A 19,704-nucleotide genomic window follows, 5' to 3' on the forward strand; every position below is an offset into this window, starting at 1 on the left:
CAGAAGTTTATGTAAATTGGCATTAGACCCCAAAGGTGCTTTATTTACTAGATTGGCAGTAAATTTGTGGATTGAAAGGGAAAAAAAGGAAAATAATTAGCATTTTGGTGCTATAAAATTTTCATTTTATGACACTCTGTGCATAATTGTTAAAACAAAATTTCATATTTCCAAGGGCTTTATGTTTTATCTGGAACTTAAAAAAAGCTAAATAAAAAGTGTGCAAGTCTGCTGCTTAAAGTATTATTTTAACAGTAAAGGTGAAATGTAATCTAAAAACAGAACATGCTAGAAAAACTCAGCAATCTCTGGAGAGCGAAACAGGGTTTGCAAGTCCAGTGTGACTTCTTTGGTGAATGTAATGTCCCCATGCTGAGATCAAAGAGTTGGGCTTGAAGGGAGTTTGGATTGGAGAATTGGGGCTGCAGTGTTGTAACCCAATCTCTGACTTGAATTACCATCAGAATACACATCCACAATTACAGCATGGGGCACTAAATTTCCCTTTATATTTGTTTACGATCAACACATTATCAATACAATATCAATGTAATAAAATTAAGGAATTAGGGAATTTTAAGTTTATCCAGAAGTAAACATTTGTTTATCAGTTTGTAAACTACCAACAACATGGTGAATTTTTACTGATATGAATTAAGTGTTTCTAATAGGAGTGTTTTCCTCGTGTTCAAGTTGCCTTTTAACTTTATAGAAGTGATTATGTCCCTTTATATTAGGACTTCTTCCTTTTTAATATTTCTCCCTTCATTCCTTCTCTTCTGAAAACATTAATTTTCACTTGATATCCCCACAAATTCACTTTTAGTAGGAGTTTTTATAGAGACTGATGGTAAGTGAGAACCCTGATTGCTTTTCCCCTTCCCAACTCAGGGATCCTGTCATGCTCCTATGGTCTCGTGATAGGGTCTGTCACTATTGGACACAAATTGACTCACTGCAATCTGGGGGCTTTTAGTCTGTTCTTTTTGTCTAAAAAGCTCAGTTCTCTACTGCCTTAGCCAACTAAATCACCTGGAAAGAACATTATGAATGTTTAATAATGCAATTTGTAACAGTCACCTGTAGTGATTTGATCTCTATACTAATCCAATCTGTAAATGATGTAAAATGCGGACTTCTCTCTTACTCTGGTAGTTTTCCTAACCAATATTTATCCAAATGCTGGGACACTATAGTTACATTTATTTACTTATTCCGGTGTGGCTTTTGTCTTGGCAGTTTCTCTAAAATGACATGCAAGACAAAATTAGCCAGAGAACCACACACAAACCATCGTGTGGGTACCGTGAATGACAAGATGCTTTCTTGACATCAAACGTACCCCGCACTGAAGTAACATTTTCCATTGTAAAGGTCAACGAGGAGGATACACTCGCCCACTCTAGGATGTCTGCAGTCCCGAATCCCGGGGTTGAAGTTTATGGACTTAAACTAAAAAAAATATTTTCAGCTTCATTAACATTGCGCCCCAACCGTTTTCTTTCCCCACATCAACTCAAGGCAAACATTGAAAGTGTAAGAAACGAATCGATCTCCTTGTGGCAACATCCTTTCGATCGTTTATCACAAACGAATTCTTGATTTCGCTGACCGAAACTTTATCTTATTAGAAGAAGCACTTTCACATTAGATGCAGATCGCTCACCATTCTGCAGTCGATGAATGTTTGCACGGCAATTATTGTGATCAGAAATTGCCTCTGGGCAACGAATTAGGCAACACCTACACCAAATTCCATTGACACAATGTGCAATGGTTTGTGAACCAGCCAACGCTCAATAATCCGTTAACGCCACCCCATAATTTACTATTTGCTGCGGAAGGTGTGACTGCAGGCGAGGAAATTGCGAGACATCCTGATTTGTATCTGGTGTTTTTTTGAAGGTAATGTGAAGAATGTGATAACACATGCAGTTCCAACTAATAACCGAAGCACTGTATTAACAGTGCAGGCTGCGTTTATTGGAAACACTTGGTGGCAAACACTATTATTGATGTGGGTAACGAGGGAGATACTGAAGAAAAAAAAAAGCTTTTCGAGATGTGGTGCCTTTGGATTCCGGCACTTGCCCACTGCGGGAGTCTCAGAGGGGAGACTGTCAATCAATCAAAGTGAACCAGCGCGGCATCCCGCCACGCGCGCCCTCGACGGCGCGCGCGCCGGCTCCCTCCTGCACCTTGCGCGCGCGCGAGGGGAGGACGGATGTCACCGCACATGCGCCGGGTCGGGGGGTTGGGGGGGAGGTAGGGGGAGAGTGATGGAATCCCAATGAAGCGGAGCGGAATGCGCGCATGCGTACTACATCCTCCAACCTTCACATTCGGAGGGGCGTGTACGGGGGCTGGGGGAGATCAGGAGCGGCAGTGTAAGCCCGCGCGCGCTCACACAATCAGACTCGCTCGCGCGCGAGCGGAGCTTGCATTCGACATTCCCCAGGAGCCTTCCCGGGGTTTGCAGCACTGGCAGCAGCAGCGGCGGCGGCGGCGCGTGCGTCAGATAGGGAGAGAGCGCGCGTGTCAGCAGCAGCTGAATGTCAACAAAAAATGAAACCAAGTGAGAGTGAGTGAGTGAGTGAGTGAGAGAGAGGGAGGGAAGGGAAGGAGGAGGAGGAGAAGAGGCGGCGCAGCACGGCACAGGGAGGGGGGCTTGCTCCGTGCTCTCTTTCTCTCACTCAGTTCAAGATTGCAAGCTCTTCACCTCCACGTTGTGGAGAGAGAGGCAACTAACGCATTGGAAAACATAACTCAAAGACGCTGCCCCCCCTCCCCTTCCCCAACATATTCAAAACAAGCCAGCAGCCACTCCGATTCAGCTCAACTCAGCTTCCCTCCGCCGGTGGCCAGGCTCGTTTTGGAAAGCTCCTGGCGGACAGAATCATGATGTATTTGTTTTGAACTTGGAGCTGGCTTGAACATAGTGGAAAGTTACCAGGGTAAGGAAAATGCAATTTGTTTATTTTTTTTAAGGTGGCGGGGTGGGGAAGTGTTCATGACCTCTGTGATACAAGTAATTGTACTGATGTGATTTGCTGTGCAGAAAGAGAGGAGCCAGAGCAGCCTCGCTGACAAGCATGGTTGCTGATTGTTGGTTCGAGCTGTCACGATGCGGACATGCTGAATAGAATTGGAGCTCAGTCCAAGTCGAGGCCTTGACCGAGCTCTAAGCAGCAGCAAAAGGCATCAACAGCCTGCCGCCTTTTAGCCTTGGCATCTCGCTCCAGAATCTGGCTGACACAATGGCATTCTGCACTGATCTGCTTATGTTTTGTCTTTTAATGGTTTGTTGTAAAGTCACATCTCAAAGCATCGTGTTGTGAACATGCAAGCATTTGCACGTTTAAGCATACAATATGTTTGGAAGTGGCAACAACTAGACAAGTGACGAGGCAGTTGTGAAATAATATCCAGTGTGTTTTTATTTTTTACTGTGGATAATGCAACAAATAGCCGACGATGCAGTACGTGTGACAATGCATTCTTTGTGATATATAGATCTATATATATAGCGAATGTGTTCGTAAGTCTTCTCGCAATGTTTACACGTAAAGGATAGTTTGTCCCAGTAAATTTTATTTGCACCTTCTCAGCAGTGGCATTGAGTAACAGTAGAAAATCCTAAATCAATCCAGTTTTTATACTGAAATTGACCATGGAAAACGATAGGCCAAAAGTCTACGTGGTGTCCAGTTTTGTCAATGAAAACGTATGTTATTGTTGAGTACGCGACCGAGATAATTTCTGAGCGCTCTGAATACGGTAGCAGCTTTCATACTTTCGTTGCAACTTGGACCATCTTAAAAAATGCCGGGGTTTTTGCAAATTTGCAAACGAGCTAGAGCTTGTTTTGATAATATGATCAGCACCGTGAGCAAATATCGTGGATATTGTTTCCTGCACATGCTCTTTAACGGTGACGGTGGAGAATTCTAAGCACAGCGCCAGTGCACTGATTGAAACATTATTTTAAAAATCTCAAGAATAGCCTGCCACCGTTCTTTTAAGCAACATAATGTGTTGCGCTTCCAATGTATAGGTTTTACGACAATTTCCATACACTCATTAGAGCTGTTGTTGAGTGAAATGCGCTATTCTGACAAAGGAATACGTCTCGTATTCGTGTTTATGCGCCCTTGTGGAACTAGAGACACATTGATAAGAATAGTGATGTGTAAATGACCTGGTGCCTGTCATCTTGCCGCTACTAACCTAGATTTGAGATGACGCAACTGTACAATTAAATGCTTTATTGAAACTATGATTTTAAAGAAATACGATTTCTCTGCAAGGAATGACGTTTTTATGTGTCCTTTATATAATTGGGTGGTTGTGGAAGTGTAAGTATGACTTTGGGCAATATTTAGAGTCAGGATTGTTTACAGTCTAAGCTTTTGGCTTCCTCCATGGTCTTGGCTGAGGTCCCAGTGTTGTAGAATAGATCCAATTCGGCTATGTTCTCAAACTACCCCTTGTCCAAGATAACCGTGGAATAAATAAGATTTTTGACATTGCTTGAAACAATTAAGATACTTAGATAATGGTACTAAAATAAACTTCTGTATTTACCTCATCTCGAGTCAGTTTCGTCAGAATTCATTTAACTATGCTTATCAGAATAAGAAATGAATTCCCCCATAAAGACGAAACTCTAAATGAATTGGTATCTTCGGGTCATGTGATCCAAAGCTTATCAGCTTAATCAGCTCCCAACCTCCTAACATTCCCAATTTTTGGTGGAGGTTCAGAATCAGGCAACTGTATTAGAAGATGCTGCTGTACATTAATATTTTGGTTCAACCAAGAATACCTCTCATTCATAATCTTGCTTTTAAATAAATCATTCCATAAAACATTGGTGCCAAATATGATCCCAATAATTACATTAACTATATTTATATGACTAATGGACTTTTGCACAAAAACTGTTGAAGGGCTGCATTGTAATTTACATGTTTACATTCCAAAATACCAAGAGAAGACTGGTTCTATCTATAGACCATAAGTGAATATTTAATATAAAACAGATACCGGGCATAAATTTGAAAGCTAACAGCCATTTTAAGAAAATATACATAGGATTAAGCAAATTGCTAACATTTAAGAGAGCAGCCAATGTTGGAAAAAGACACATTTAGATTCTTCAGGATAATGTTTCTGATAATCTAGCCCACCAGAAACCTGTTTCTTTCAGATAGCGACTTCCCTTGTGTTTTTAACTTTTTTTTGCTCTTATTTCAGAATGTCAACATTAAAAAAAACTTTATACTGTCTGTCATTGCTCAACATTGCCATGCAATGTTATTCTCCACCTACCCACTCCACCCAAATAAGCATTACAATTGCAAAACATTTGAAAATGTAACTGAAGGTGCATTGAAATAACAAGCTAGGAATATCTTATGTGAGATCGAAACTGAAACTCCTTCATGTTTAATTATATTTCCTATTTTATTACCTCAAAACGCCGCAAACTAAATGTCAGGTCGACAATTCTTATTTAATACGAAATCTAAGCACCTTACGGAATATAGCCGTAAAATTTTTCTACACACAAGTCGCTGATTATGTGTATGGGAATGTGTAAGGGATTTCTGCAAAAGATTTGTTTTTACGGCTTAAGTCCGCGCTTTATATTTTGTTTGGATTGCTGGGAGGCATACATAAGTATGAACCCGTTCCAATCATCCGGATTATCTTCAAGGTATCGACACACAGACATTGTCTCAGGACAACCTGAACGGACACACTCGGTGTAAATAATAGCTATTAAACATAGCCGTGAATAGGTGGCGAACAAGGGCTCTGCTAATCGCCTTTTGTGCAGCCGAGTAATTGCCTGGTGTGGTATTGTTTACTAAGCTGTGGTTTTAACGTAATCACACACAGCCGTGATGAAGAGCGAGCGGTCTGCCGGTTGCCAGTAGAGTTGTGTGTACTGTAATGCCCTCTTGTTATTTGTGCGCAGAGCCGAGTTGCTCCGACTGTGTGTGTGTGTGGTGACCGCGCGTCAGCACTTTCAGGAGCCCTGCCTGTGCAGTTCTGGTGCTGACTCACCTGCGCACAGACCAAAACGTGACATCTGCCCTCCCCCCCAACACACTGAATCATCCCAACCCACTCACCGGCTAGCTCTGATTGACAAGCTGCCGCCACCACTCAGCAGCGCCACATCGCCTCCGTGGAAGAGGGTCACCCGAGCCAATGGGCGCCGGGCTGGCTGGGCGGATGGAACGCGGGGTGCACTGCAGTCATTGTTGGCAGCGTTCGGACCGGATTGTCGCAGCGCTCACCGCCCCCGGGCAGGCGCTGGGCAACGCCGCGCCTGCTCGCTCGCTCCCTCCCGCACTGCAGCCACCGAGGGGCAGCGACAGCCTGTCCGTCAGCAGCCCGCGCACAAATACATAAATAAAGCGATGAGTGTATACGACCGGGGAGGTCAGAGCTGATCTTTGGTTTCCGCCACTGAGTAACCAACGGGTGACTCATCAGCATTGTTGTTGCTGATAACGTTGTGATGAAACGCTCGGTTGCATCCCCATCAGTTGCTGGTGAAAGGTCGGAAAATATTAGAGCACTATCGATCAGCTAAGGCTTCTTTGCCGACCAGACCTCATCTTTTGTGCGTTGACCTAAGTTCGTGAGCAACCCAGCCTGCACAGTCGCGTTTCGTTAAAATAAAGTGTGATTATGGCTTCCTTTTGTTCCCTTTAAATAAAAAATGGTCACCTCAAAGGTGTTTAAACAGAATTACATCTTGTGATAATTCTTTCAAATATTACCTGCTGATCCACTGAAGCCTCAAAGGGCTCATTCAAGATCCAACGTAAACATGCTGTGTTACATATCTTCCACAGTGACTCACTTTTTGCAGCTATAATTCACACCAGCTGGGTGTAATGCAGAAAAGTAAGTGAGCATAAGGAAAGATGGAATTAGAAGAGGGTTTAACTATCAACCCGTATAATACAAGCCATAGCGCAGTGATGACACAATTGTTCTGAGTCAAAAGGTGGATTCATGTTCCACGGGAAAGATTGCCAAAGTAGCACAGAGGGAGTGTTGACAGAGATGCCATCTTTGGGATGCAATGTTAAATCAAGGAAGGCCCTGTCTGTTCTCTTGGATGGATAAGATATCATATCTTGAAGGGTAATTAAGTTTTTCCTGGCACCCTTGCCAGTGTTGATCCCTCAGCAAAACTGATTGCTATTGTGACACTTTGCTATATTAAGTTGACTGCCTACATTACAGCAGTGACTACACTTCAAAAGTACTTAATTGGCTGTAAAGGACTTTGGGACATCCTGAGGTCATGAAAGGTTCTAGATAAATACAAGTCTTTTTAAAATCATTTTCACTTAGTCCCTCTACTCTTCTGAATCTGTCTTTTGAATTCTTCCTTTCATTCTATTTTCAGTGGCAGAGTTTTTGGCTGTCTTAGCTGTGCACTCCTTTCTAACTTGATACCTCTTCACCTTCAAAAGCATTCTCAAAACTAATTTGTTTATTCTTACAGTTGGTCCCCTTTTGTAGCCGCTGGATAATCATTGTTTGTTTCTAAAGTGCCTTTTGACCTCAGGTTGCCAACCATCAAGGATTGTACTGGGTCTCCAGGAATTTGAGATTAATTTACTGGGTGCTGCTGCAAGTAATATAGGAGAAATACTAGACATTAAAAATTGTGTACTCCTCATTTTCTTTGAGAATCTTTCATTTATTAGCTTTAATAATATCAGAAATTTGGAGCCAAGGTGTTTGACTGGACAAAGCAGATGGAAGCAAGAAGTTATGTGATGTGGTCCCTTCAGGAAAATGACAATGCAAATTGCCAACCACAACATTTTAAGATGTTAAAATACTTTATAAACAAAAGTTGTTTTTTATATTACTATCCATGCTATTGTGGGCTTTATATTGCATCCATTTAGCCTCTTAAGCGATTTCCAAGATAAACAAGCTAATCGTTAAGCCTTTCTAGTGCTTCTCTGCACAGATGAGACACTCTCCCTTAGAATTGGCCACAGAGGCACTTTGAGTGACAAAATACAGAGCCATATCAAAAACAGTGCCCTACTGTTCCCTGGTCAAATGACAGCATATTTAATTTGCACATCATTATTAGTAAATTATCTACCAATTTATGGTGAGAATTTCTTAGCCTTATGAAAATGGCAGCTCCCTTGTTTAATTTACAGATGAATCACAAATTAAACTTGTTGTGTTAAGTTATGACTAAGTATAGGAACCATTTAATAATGAAGTTTAGTTCCTCTCTAAAATCCTCCAATATTGCTAAATTATTAGTCTGCTGATCCAACCTCTCTGTACTGAGTGATCAGAAATTTTCCCCAATTATATAATGGGAAGACTGAAACCATTGTTTTATTGGCCTCGCTCTAAACAACGTTCTCCAGCTACCAACGCCATCCATCTCCCAGGCAACAGCTTCAGATGAAGTCACAACCAAGACCCCGAGATGAGCTTCCCACACATATCTGCACATCACTGAAAATGCCTATTTCCACCTCTGTAACATTGCCCAACTTACTCTGATTCAGCTAATCTGCTGCTGAAATGCTCATCCATGCCTTTGTTGCCTCTAGACTTGACTATTCCAATGCACCCTTGGCTGGTCTCTGACATCTACCTTCTATAAACTTATGGTCATCCAAAACATTACTGCCTGTGCCTTAACTCGCAGAAACCCTGTTTCCCCCATAGTGGACTGCACCAGTTCAAGAAGGCAACTCACTACCACCTTTTCAAGGGCAACATGGTCAATAAATGCTGGCCTAGCTGGCGACACCCACACCCCCGTGAAGGAATAAATAAAAAAAACCTCTGTGCTCACTGATCTACGATGCCTCACAGTCAAGCAACATCTTGATTTTAAAACACTCATCCTTGTTTTCAAGTCCTTCCCGCTCTCTGAAATCTCCAGCCCCATGACTGTCTGAGATAACTCTGCTCCTCCCATTCTGGCCTCATGAGCATCCCCAATTTTAATTGCTCCATAATTGGTGGGTGCGCCTGTAGTTTCCTTTGCTCTCAGCGCTGGAATAAGCTTTCCTGGAGGGGAGCTTGCAGACAATGGTGTTTCCATGCTGCATCTCCTGTCCTTTCAGGGATGGTATAGGCTACATGTTTGGAAGGTGCTGCCGAAAGAGCCTTTTGTGAATTACTTCACTGCATCTTGTAAATGGTGCATACTGCTGCCACTCTGTGTCGATGGTGGGGAGTGAATGTTTAAAATGGTGGATAGGGTGCTAATTAAGTGGGCTGCTTGGTTCTTGAGAGTTGTTAGAGCTACACTTCAGTTATAAGAAGTGAATGGTGAGACAGATTTATTTTATCCTTCATTTTTGGCACACGCACAAATATGGTTTTAACTCTTGAAGTAACCATGTCCTTGTTTTGCAGATTTTGTTCTTCAGAAGGTTGCTTGTGTAATCTTTTTCTGTTTTTGTCCCAGGTATGCAGTTTTGGTGTGTAGTTTCCCTTCATATTTGTAACTATTCTTATGGTTCTTTCTCAGCACAAAGTTCATGTTATGCTTGCATTCTAGCATTCTGAACATCTTCCAGCTTCACTGCTGCCCTATCCATGTCCCCCTCCTGAGAATGTTATAACTAGGAATATTAAGTTCCCAGTCCTCTTTTCCACTACCGCTACAATATCGTTGTTAATGTTTGGCTATCTGATGAAGACAGGAATGAACTTGGTTATGATGACGGCTACAAACAAAAAGCTTGCCGAAACCTATTGTCTAACATTCATGTAAAGAAATGGGGTTGGATTCTCCGTTTCTGAGACTCAGGGCTGGATTCTCCGATATGCAGACTAAGTGCTGACGCTGGTATGGGAACAGTGGTGTTTTACGTCAGAAAAAAAGAGCGCAAAAGCTGCACCGATCCTCCGTCCGGCGGAGAGCTAGCAGCCGCGCAGCGTAAAGCCCCCAACTTTACATGGGAATACGGCTGGAGAATTGCCGGGTCCGTGGCCGCGCATGTGCACGGTGGTGGCCTGCAGCAGCTGCGCTGTGCAACATGGTGTCTGCCAAAAGCTGCCCCCTGTAACCAGCCTCGCCACCCCCGAACCACCCCCACCAGCCCCCGACGAAGACCTGCCTGCCAGGGGAAGACTCCCTCCACCCTCTGGGGTGGCATTGGACTTAGTCTGCAGCGGCTACGCGGGTTCCACAACAAAAAACGGATGTGTTCCACGCCGTCAGGAACTCGGCCTATTGGGGGAGGGCTTCGGGTGACGTCCTGAGGCCGTTACGACGGCATACTCGAAGAGGGTGCGGTGCATCCCAAAAGCAGCGCCACCCCCGATTTCGTTGCAAACGGGAATTCTCCGGCCGATCGCCGAACACGATTTCGTCGTCAGCGACCGGAGAATCCCGCCCTAAGTTTTGATGCCAATGGAGAATACGTGGACGTTTTCGACAGAAAAAACAGCGCCGCACCGGGACTGATTCCCCTACCATTGAGGGGCTAGCACGGGTGTTGCAAGGAACACACTCGGGTTCTACTGAAACATGGTGCGGGATACGCCGAGTCCGTGATCGACACTCGGGAGGCTGACAAGCTGCATCCGCACGTATACATTACACTCCCCACACACACTTATCCAAGCCAAAAAGATGGCACTTCTGCTGGAGTGCGCTCAAACAGCTGATGGGTCGTCTGGGGCCAGAGGGCACACAGGGGGACACCTATATGACCCATGGCATCAGGTTCTAAGTAGGCTGTTAGCGGTGTGTGCAGCTGCATGGCTGCCTTGCAGGATGTGGTAATGGTGTTCCGTGACCATCCACTCTGACCCCACAGCCCACCTGGCCACCCTCCACTACGCCCCCCCCCCCCTCCCCCGGCCCTGGCAGAAGCCCCCAGACCAGCGGCACACTATGACTATGTTGGACACTTTACATACTTGCTTTCTCTCCCTTAACAGTCGCCATGCTGGTTTCACAATTTTTAAAAGCACAAGTGAACCATGCCATCGTGAAACCGTCCCATCGGATGCAGAGAATCGGGGAGGCCCTGGAGAGTACTGTGTCGGGCCCGCTAATGATATTCAAACGGTGCCTACTGTATGTGTGGAGTGAAACGGATTGACGCTGTTTTTTAGGTGACGTAGAATCGTGATTTGGCGTCAAATCGACACCTGCCACTATTTTGGCGTTGGGAGCTACTCTCCACCAAATCGCACTTCCCGATTTCGCCATCGGCGAATGGCGAATCCCGCTACTGGTGTCTGGCTGAATTATTAATGGGCACCTAGTCTTACAAAACAATACTCCTGTAAAGCATTAGAAGAAAAGAAGATATGGCAGTCAGTGGAAAAGAGAAATTGATAAAGGTCATTCGGCTTTCGGAGTTGAAAGTTAAACCTACCAATTAAGGATATGTATGTAACAGCTACTGCTGATAAACTGTAAAATATTTGGTGGCGAGCGTTGACTTACCAGTAATAAATTTAAGATAGCATACTGTAGGCAGTCTTTCGTAACCTAAAGACTAATATTAATGCTGTCACAGTATATCAGTTCATTCTTTGTGTAGTCAAGAATATATTTGCAGCAGTGACGGGCTTAATAAAGACAGGATTTATTTGATACTTTCCTGATAGAGATTTCTGGAATGCAGTTTTCAAATTTTGCATTATTATGCACACATTAGAAATTTGGCTATTGGTAGGACACAATATTTTGTTTTGAAAATATTTTTATTGGGATTTTTGCATTTAATATCAAATATTTGCCAACAATATAAAAACAATAATAACCAAAATGATAACAACACCAAACCCCTTGGGTTCTCGAGGATGGTTAGGATGGTCCGCCTTCCCGGGTTCACACGTGTGGGAGGGATCTGTGTCGCCTCCTGTGAATGACTTTCCCGTTTCCTCTTAGCGCGAGCTCCTTTACATCCACACAGTGCTCCCATCCCCCCTCTCAGCCCCCCCTCTTCCTATCTCTCCCCCCCCCCCCCCAGTCCCCTAGCTTCCTATCTGCTGCCCTTCCCCCCCCCCCCCCTAGTTAGTTGCTGCTTGTGAACAGGTGTGCAAAGACGTTTATGAACTTCTTCCAAGTGTCATGGAATCTCGCCTCCTTATCGAGAATTTAATTTTTTCCAGTTTCAGAAACTCGGCCAGGTCTGAGAGCCGCGTCAATGCTCTGGAGGGAACTGCTGTGTTCCAGCCGAGCAGCCTCTGCTTGGCGATCAGTGAGACGAAGGTCAGGGTGCCCATCCCTTCCCTGTCCAGAGCCATAAATGCCCTGACATCCAAAGACTTCCACAGATGGGCAAGGCTCATCTCGGCCCCCCCCACAACCTTGGACATGGCCTCAAAAAAGGCCGTCCAGAACTCCGAGTCTGGGGCAGGATCAGAACATGTGTTTGTGGTTGGCCGTGCCCCCCTGATTCCACTTGCACTTATCCTTCACTTCTGGAACGAACCCACTCATGCCTGTCTTAGTAAGGTGAGCTCTGTGCGCAACCTTGAGCTGCATCAGGTTTAGCCCGGCGCAAGAGGAGATGGAGTTAATCCTGTGTTGTGCCTCAATCCAGAGACCTGCTTCTATCTCCATGACCAGCTCCTCCCATTTTCATCTGGTCTCGTCCAGTGGGGTCCTGACCTTTTCTATGAGTCATACGTAGATTCTGCCATATTTGCCATCCCTGAACCAGCCCAGCCCTACCATTGTGTCCAGAAATGTATGCCCGGGTCTCTGCGGGAAAGTTTTATCTCCTTGCAGAGAAAGTCGTGCAGCTGCAGGTATCTGAGTTTGTTCCTTTTCGAGAGTTGGAGCCTCTCTGAGAGTTTCCCCAGGGTTGCCAGTCTATTGTCCATGTACATGTCCTTCACTCTCAGTGGCGTCTATCCTCGTCGGTGTGAAACAATGGTTGTTGCAGGTTTGCAGGTAGAGGTCTCTGTGTACATCTCGCCAAGCTTGAAATGGTGCCTGAATGGTTCAATGTCCATAGTGTGGCCACTACCACCGTCTCCTGCTCTGTGTGTGTGTGTGTGTGAGTGGTGTGGTGGCCAATGCTTGGAGAGCCTGTGCAGGAGGCATCCTACATTCGGACGCTGTCTGCCACCGGTTCCCTTAGCCACTCCCTCACCCGCTCCGTCTTTGCTGCCCAGTGGTAGAATAGGAGGTTTGGTAGGGCCAGGGCTCCCATATGTCGCCCTTGCTGTAAAATGGTCTTGCGTATCCTAGGAACTCCTTCCCCTCCAGATGACGGTCATGATTAACTTGTCGACCCTCATGAAGTATTATTTGGGGATGAAGATCGGGAATGATCTGCACATATGAAGAAGAAACTAGGCAGCACAAGCATTTGACCATCTATACCCTTCCCGCTTGCGAAAGCGGAAGTGAGTCCCATCCATCAGGTCCCTCTTCACCTCCTCCACCAGGCTGGGGAGGTTCCATTTGTGGAGCCTTGTCCAGGTGTGGGCCACTTGGATCCCCAGGTACCTGAACTTGGTTTGGGTCACTTTACCAGTAGTTCTTCCAGCTCGGTCCTCCCTCTCAGGGTTTACTGGGAAGATTTTGCTCTTTCCCAGGTTGAGTTTGTAACCTGAGAAGGCACCAAACTCCCGAAGGAGTCCTGTTACCTTTCACATGTAAGTTAGGGGTTTGACACGTAGAGGAGCAGGTCATCCGCATAGAGTGAGACTCTATGCTGTCTGCCCCCTTTCCGAATGCCCATCCATCATTTTGCCGATCTAAGGGCCAGTGGTTTGATTACCAGTATGAACAGTAGCGGGCACCCCTGCCTCATTCCCCTGTGCAGCTAAAACTATTCGGAGCTGGTGACATACATCCATATGCTCACCATAGGGGCGCTGTACAGGAGCTTCACCTACGCGGTGAACCCTGGTCCAAACCCAAACTGTTCAAGAACCTCCATGAAGTACCTTCATTCTACCGATCAAAGGCTTTCTCGCCTCTGGTGTCCTCTCCCCAGATGGGATCATTATTACATTCAGCAGGCATCTGATGTTTGCTGTTAGTTGTCTGTACTTCACAAACCCGGTCTGATTTTCTGCGATCACGTCTGGAAGGCAGGTCTCCAGGTGCCTCGCCAGCACTTTCGCTAGGACTTTCGCATCACTGTTTAACAGTAAGAAGTCTTACAATACCAGGTTAAAGTCCAACAGGTTTGTTTTGAATCACTAGCTTTCGAAGCGCAGCTCCTTCCTCAGATGAGGAAGTGCTGCGCAGTCAGTGACGGCCATGGCTGAGGGTCTCAGCAGAATGTCTGATTCGCTGGGGGTTGTGACTCAGTACCAGGCTGACCTTGATGCTGTGGGACATTTCATGCTCTGATGTGAATGGCCGAGGCGCTGCAGAGCATGGCCCAATCACTGAGGAGCATTACCTTCATGCAGATATCGGGAAGCCGCCAGGGCTGGCAGAGGTAAACCCCAAGGCTCTATGGGCACCGAGCGGGAGGAGGGGTGCTTGGTGCCAACCTGGACCCGCCCCATGGAGTGGGGATGGTGGCCATCAGCTTCCTGAGTTCCACCCCTCTGATGAGGCTGCGTCTCGAGGTCAGCACACGGGACAGGGCAGCATGGCTTGAGCACAATCAGTGATGATTCTATTACTTTCTTCTGCTATGGGGGCCAACCTCTGAACCCTTGGTCTATCCCCTGCCCCGTAGCACTCACCCACCCTCCGGCTGTGGACATGTCCCCGGAGCTGTGTCCCATCCCCTGGGTGTTTGGGATGTTGGCTGCTGCATGTCTGGTGTTGCCTCCCGCAGTGTTCAAGCACAGTGTCCATGCATCAAGGTGTGAATGGGATGCCAGGCAATGACTCCCACATGCAAAATGGACCGCCCACCCACCCACGGGAATCCACTTGTGTTGTGTGAAGTGCTCACCTAACCACAAATGCCAATTTCCGAATAGCAGTAATCTTCAGCCGCACGGCCAGAGGCCTCGGCAGTCGGTGAGCGTTATGGGTGTTCGGTGAGGCAGGGTCTGGGGTTGCCTCCCAGAACAGGTACACATGATCCAGGTGTTGGGCTGCTTGTGCTGCATGCGGTTGCCCTCCCCAGCGCACCGCCCCCTCACTAATCAGCACCAGCGTGACCACTTGCGGGACAGTTGGATATGGGGTCGTTCCTGTAATTGTATGGAAATAGGGCTTAAGTGGTGATAGTTGGTTTCTCGCCATGCTACGGCGAGATCCAATTTCACCTCTGGCTGGTTGCACCAGAAACTGTTTGGCGCCTGGCGTGAGTCTCGTTTTCAGCGAGAGAGCAACGAGGCCTGAGAATCGCGCCCATTATCTATCCCAAGAGTCTTGACAAATTTTGCACAAACCCCACCTCCCATTGCTGATCTTAAATTACGATTGGCTTATGGACTTCCGTTGGCTCTGCATAAGTGGAAAATCAGCCATGACCGTACTGAATCATGAACAGGCTCAATGGGCTGAATGGCCTATTCTTGTTGCTATTTCTTTTGAATTTACTTTTATCATTCTTATTTACAAATACCTGTGACAGTTTTACCCCACCTTAGTTCTGCATCTAGTCCCAGTTGTACATACCAGTTTATACTATCCCTGACTCTGCTGGCTGTGTATTCTCCTTCCTTTTTCTCTTAGTGGTACTCTGTATCTATGTTCTGCAATCTTAGTTATCTATACCTCTCTCTAATTCTTCTACTACCTGCTGTTATATGATTGCAAATTCTTAGTGTTGAATGGAACACTTGCCATGTAATGTCCCCATCAATTACTTTCAGGGCAGGCATAACACAATCTAAGAGTTAGAATAAAGCTCACTTTTCTCTGCGCCACCCCATTAATACATCTTGGCTACAACTCCAGAAGGCCCATGGCACCAATGTGACTCAATCTCAGATTCCCAGGTCGTGAGTATTTTTCTGCCTATGTTCAGGTCCACCTGGACCAAGTTTCAAACTGCCTCATTTTACAGCCAGTAACTTTGGGAGATTTTCATGCCATTGTCAAAGTCTCAAATGCTAGTTTTCTGTACAATTTTTATTTTGTATGTGAGCTCTAACTGGCATGGGTTTATAGTCTGTTCCACAAGAGGGTTGCATCGTAGTGTAGTTTTATTCACAATGAATTGCAGGAATATTTGCTGCATATCTGCAACATCTGTTTGTTTGAAACAGATTACCACGCTCTTAAAATATGACTAATTAAAGTTAATCAACTGGCGCTGCTAATCAGCTCTCAACTGTGCGTAACAGTAGCACTAATTAACTCAAGTATACTTATTTTGAGTCCAGTGTATTATTTTTGGATACATTACCAAATTGTTGCTGCAGTTCCCCCAAAGGTTAATGGAAAATCCAGGTTAGAGCGACTGAATTGTTATGGAAAGCAGATTGGGAATCAAAATGTCCCTTTCCACAATCAGTGATGCCATCATGAATTATGTACCATCTATACTTTCTTATTATAAAAAATACAAATTGTGTGGACCAAGTATTTTTTTTCCATTTGCAACCAGTTTTATTGTGCAGCACCGGGTTCCCATTTAAATATTGGGAGATGTTGATCTTGCGGGAGAAAATGACTTGGAAAAGTTTGAGCCCAGCATTATGATATAACCTACAAAGGTGAAGTGATAAGACAATCCAGGAAATTATTGGTACAAATTCAGTTGCTTTGCTGATTCACACTGGCAGGCTCAACAGTTTGTCCAAGATATCTCCCAGAAGATCCATTCTGATGAAAGGTCTCTGCTCAAAACATCAACTCACCTTTAACATAAACCGAAAATTCTGGATATACTCAGCAGCCCAGATAGCATCTGTGGAAAGTGAAAAAGAGGGAAGAATTCTCCCATCTAGGGACTAAGTCCTGTGACGGGGCAGGAATGTGGTGTGTTTCCTGCTGCGGAGGTGGCGATAAGACACGCCATATCTTCCCTCCCTGATTTCATAAATTATGCAACTGGGTGTTTTGAACCACATTCCGTGGTGAGGCATGCCTGATGACGCATAGTTATTGCTGTAATATCCATATTGTAAAGGAACTCAACATCACTGGGCCACCATTGAAGAAAGAGGGTGGACCTCCTAAAAATGAAGATGGACATTGGGTTCTTTCTGAGGCCGGAGGATGGACCTCCTCGATGACAGAGCAGCTGGGAAATCCACCTCCGCCCACTGCTGTTGTGTTCTGGGGTGCAGGATTGCTGGTGGCCTACATTCTGAACTCTGGAGGCAACCCCAGGCATTGTTCAGGTGAGTCCTGACATCTGCACGTCACATTGTTCCAGACATGTTTTGCGCTGACATGTTTTCCCGTTGGGGTCACAGAGAATCTGGTGTTGTAGGGGGCGGGGGGGTGGGGGTGGAGATAGATTCTGGTTGGGCCTTCATCTGCATCTCATTAGCAAATCAGTTTCATGCCGGCCTCCAGGGGGTTTCCTGATCCGCCTTGGCAGTCATCAGCAGAAGGTCCTGCAGGAAATTCATGCTGGTGTGAAACCAATTTTTGTGTTATCCGCCATATTTTTCACCCCCCTTCCATCCGCCATTGTTCTCGACGGTGGGGATTTCCCTTAATTCTTTTCAGATGTTATAATTTTCCCCAATATTTTCTGCCTTTATTTCAGAGCTTGAGCATTTAGAATTACTTTTTCTTTTTGTCATCATAACACTCGTTACTTAAAGAATAATGTTGAAACAGGAAATCAACCATTAGCAGCAAATATGTTGAATGATGTCAGTCAAGATAGTTTACGACTGTAGGGCAGCACGGTGGCCCAGTGGTGAGCATTGCTGTCTCACGGCACCGAGGTCCCAGGTTCGATCCCGGCTCTGGGTCACTGTTCATGTGGAGTTTGCACATTCTCCCCGTGTTTGCGTGGGTTTCGTCCCCACAATGCAATGATGTGCAGGTTAGGTGGATTGGCTATGCTAAATTGCCCCTTAATTGAAAAAGATGAATTGGGCACTCTAAATTTATTTGAAAAAAAGATAGTTTGCGACTGGATGTGCTTTTCGGCGGGTACTAATGACGGCATGTGCTTCAATGAATATTATCATTTTTCTTTCTAATAATACATTGATATGTACTGATACGAAATTCATGATCATGCTTTGGACTTCTAAACTTTATTTGATTTCTCCACGTCTTTTAATCTTAACCTAATAAAATAATAATATGTATATGTTTGGGGGAGGGAAGTGAGAGTTCACAAAACGCAAGATGGAACATTTTTATAGAATTACGGAATGAAACAACACACAGCTCACTGTATTTTTAAAAACCCTCAGACCTCTGGTTCGTTTGCTAATCACCTTAAATCTGTGTCCTTGGTTGCTGAACCTTCAGCCATTCTGCACCCTCTCCAAGGCTCTGATATTCATCCTAAAGTGTGGTGTGCAGGATTGAACACAATACTGCAGTTGTGCACAAACTGCTGCATTACTGGTGCATAATGGCATTGCTTCCCTGCTTTTATACTCCATTCCTCTATTAATAAAGACTAGGATCCTATGTTTTTTAACAGCCTTATGAACTTTCCTGCCACATTCAAAGATTTGCACGCGTCTGCTCCCAGGTGTCTCACCTTTAAAATTGTACCGTTTGGTTCATAGGACACTATGGGCAATTTAGCATGGCCAATCCACCTAACCCGCACATCTTTGGACTGTGGGAGGAAACCGGAGCACCCGGAGGAAACCCACGCACACACGGGGAGGACGTGCAGACTCCGCACAGACAGTGACCCAGCTGAGAAGCTGGGTATTGCTTCCCCTTAATTCTTCTTGTCAACCTACAGCACTACTAACATTTTTAGACAACCATTTGTTCTCATTGGTGAGATTGACTTGTATGATAAATGAGTTTACTGTATCTTATAAGTTTTTTAAAAAATAATTCTTATTGGAATTTTTTACAGAAAATATAAAAATATAACAACAAGTATAGCAACAAGCAGTAATATGCAACTAACAGCCCAATAACACCCACAATTTCCCCCATACCGTAACATCACATGTATCACACTCCCCCCCCCCCCCAACAAGAGAACTTAACCATAAATTAAAATTAAATAAATCAAATTTAAATAAAATAAGCAAACATAATCAACATCCCCCCCCCCCCCGGGTTGCTGCTGCTACTGTCCCAGTACCCTATCGTTGAGCCAGAAAGTCGAGGAAAGGTTGCCACCATTTAAAGAACCCTTGCACCGATCCTCTCAGGGCGAATTTAACCTTCTCAAGCTTAATGAAGAACGCCATGTCATTGATCCAGGTCTCCACGCTTGGGGGCCTCGTGTCCTTCCACTGTAGCAAAATCCTTCGCCGGGCTACTAGGGACGCAAAGGCCAGCACACCGGCCTCTTTCGCCTCCTGCACTCCCGGCTCTACCCCAACCCCAAAGATCGCGAGTCCCCATCCTGGCTTGCCCTGGATCCCACCACCCTTGACACCGTCCTCGCCACCCCCTTCCAGAACTCCTCCAATGCCGGGCATGCCCAGAACATATGGGCATGGTTCGCTGGACTCTCCGAGCACCTGACACACCTATCTTCACCCCCTGTATCTTCTAAGTTAGCCAACGTTTGTTGTTATAACCTTGATTGGGGAAACGCATTCAAGATGCAGGCATACATCTGATAACACACAATTCTAGGAATTGTATAGGCTCAAGAAAACAGTTTTATA

General features: G+C 45.3%; 1 protein-coding gene across 2 annotated transcripts in view; it reads left to right on the top strand.

The window, feature by feature from the left end:
- The first annotated feature begins 2,392 nt into the window (after positions 1-2,392).
- Positions 2,393-19,704, top strand: part of bach2b (BTB and CNC homology 1, basic leucine zipper transcription factor 2b) — a 327,096-nt gene continuing 309,784 nt past the window's right edge. For both annotated transcript variants that reach the window (XM_038799588.1, XM_038799590.1), the window contains exon 1: positions 2,393-2,954. The gene's annotated coding sequence lies outside the window, so the exon portion shown is untranslated. The remainder of the gene's footprint in view (positions 2,955-19,704) is intronic.

The sequence above is a fragment of the Scyliorhinus canicula genome, chromosome 6 (genome assembly GCF_902713615.1).
Source record: "Scyliorhinus canicula chromosome 6, sScyCan1.1, whole genome shotgun sequence".
In the NCBI taxonomy this organism is placed as follows: Eukaryota; Metazoa; Chordata; class Chondrichthyes; order Carcharhiniformes; family Scyliorhinidae; genus Scyliorhinus; species Scyliorhinus canicula.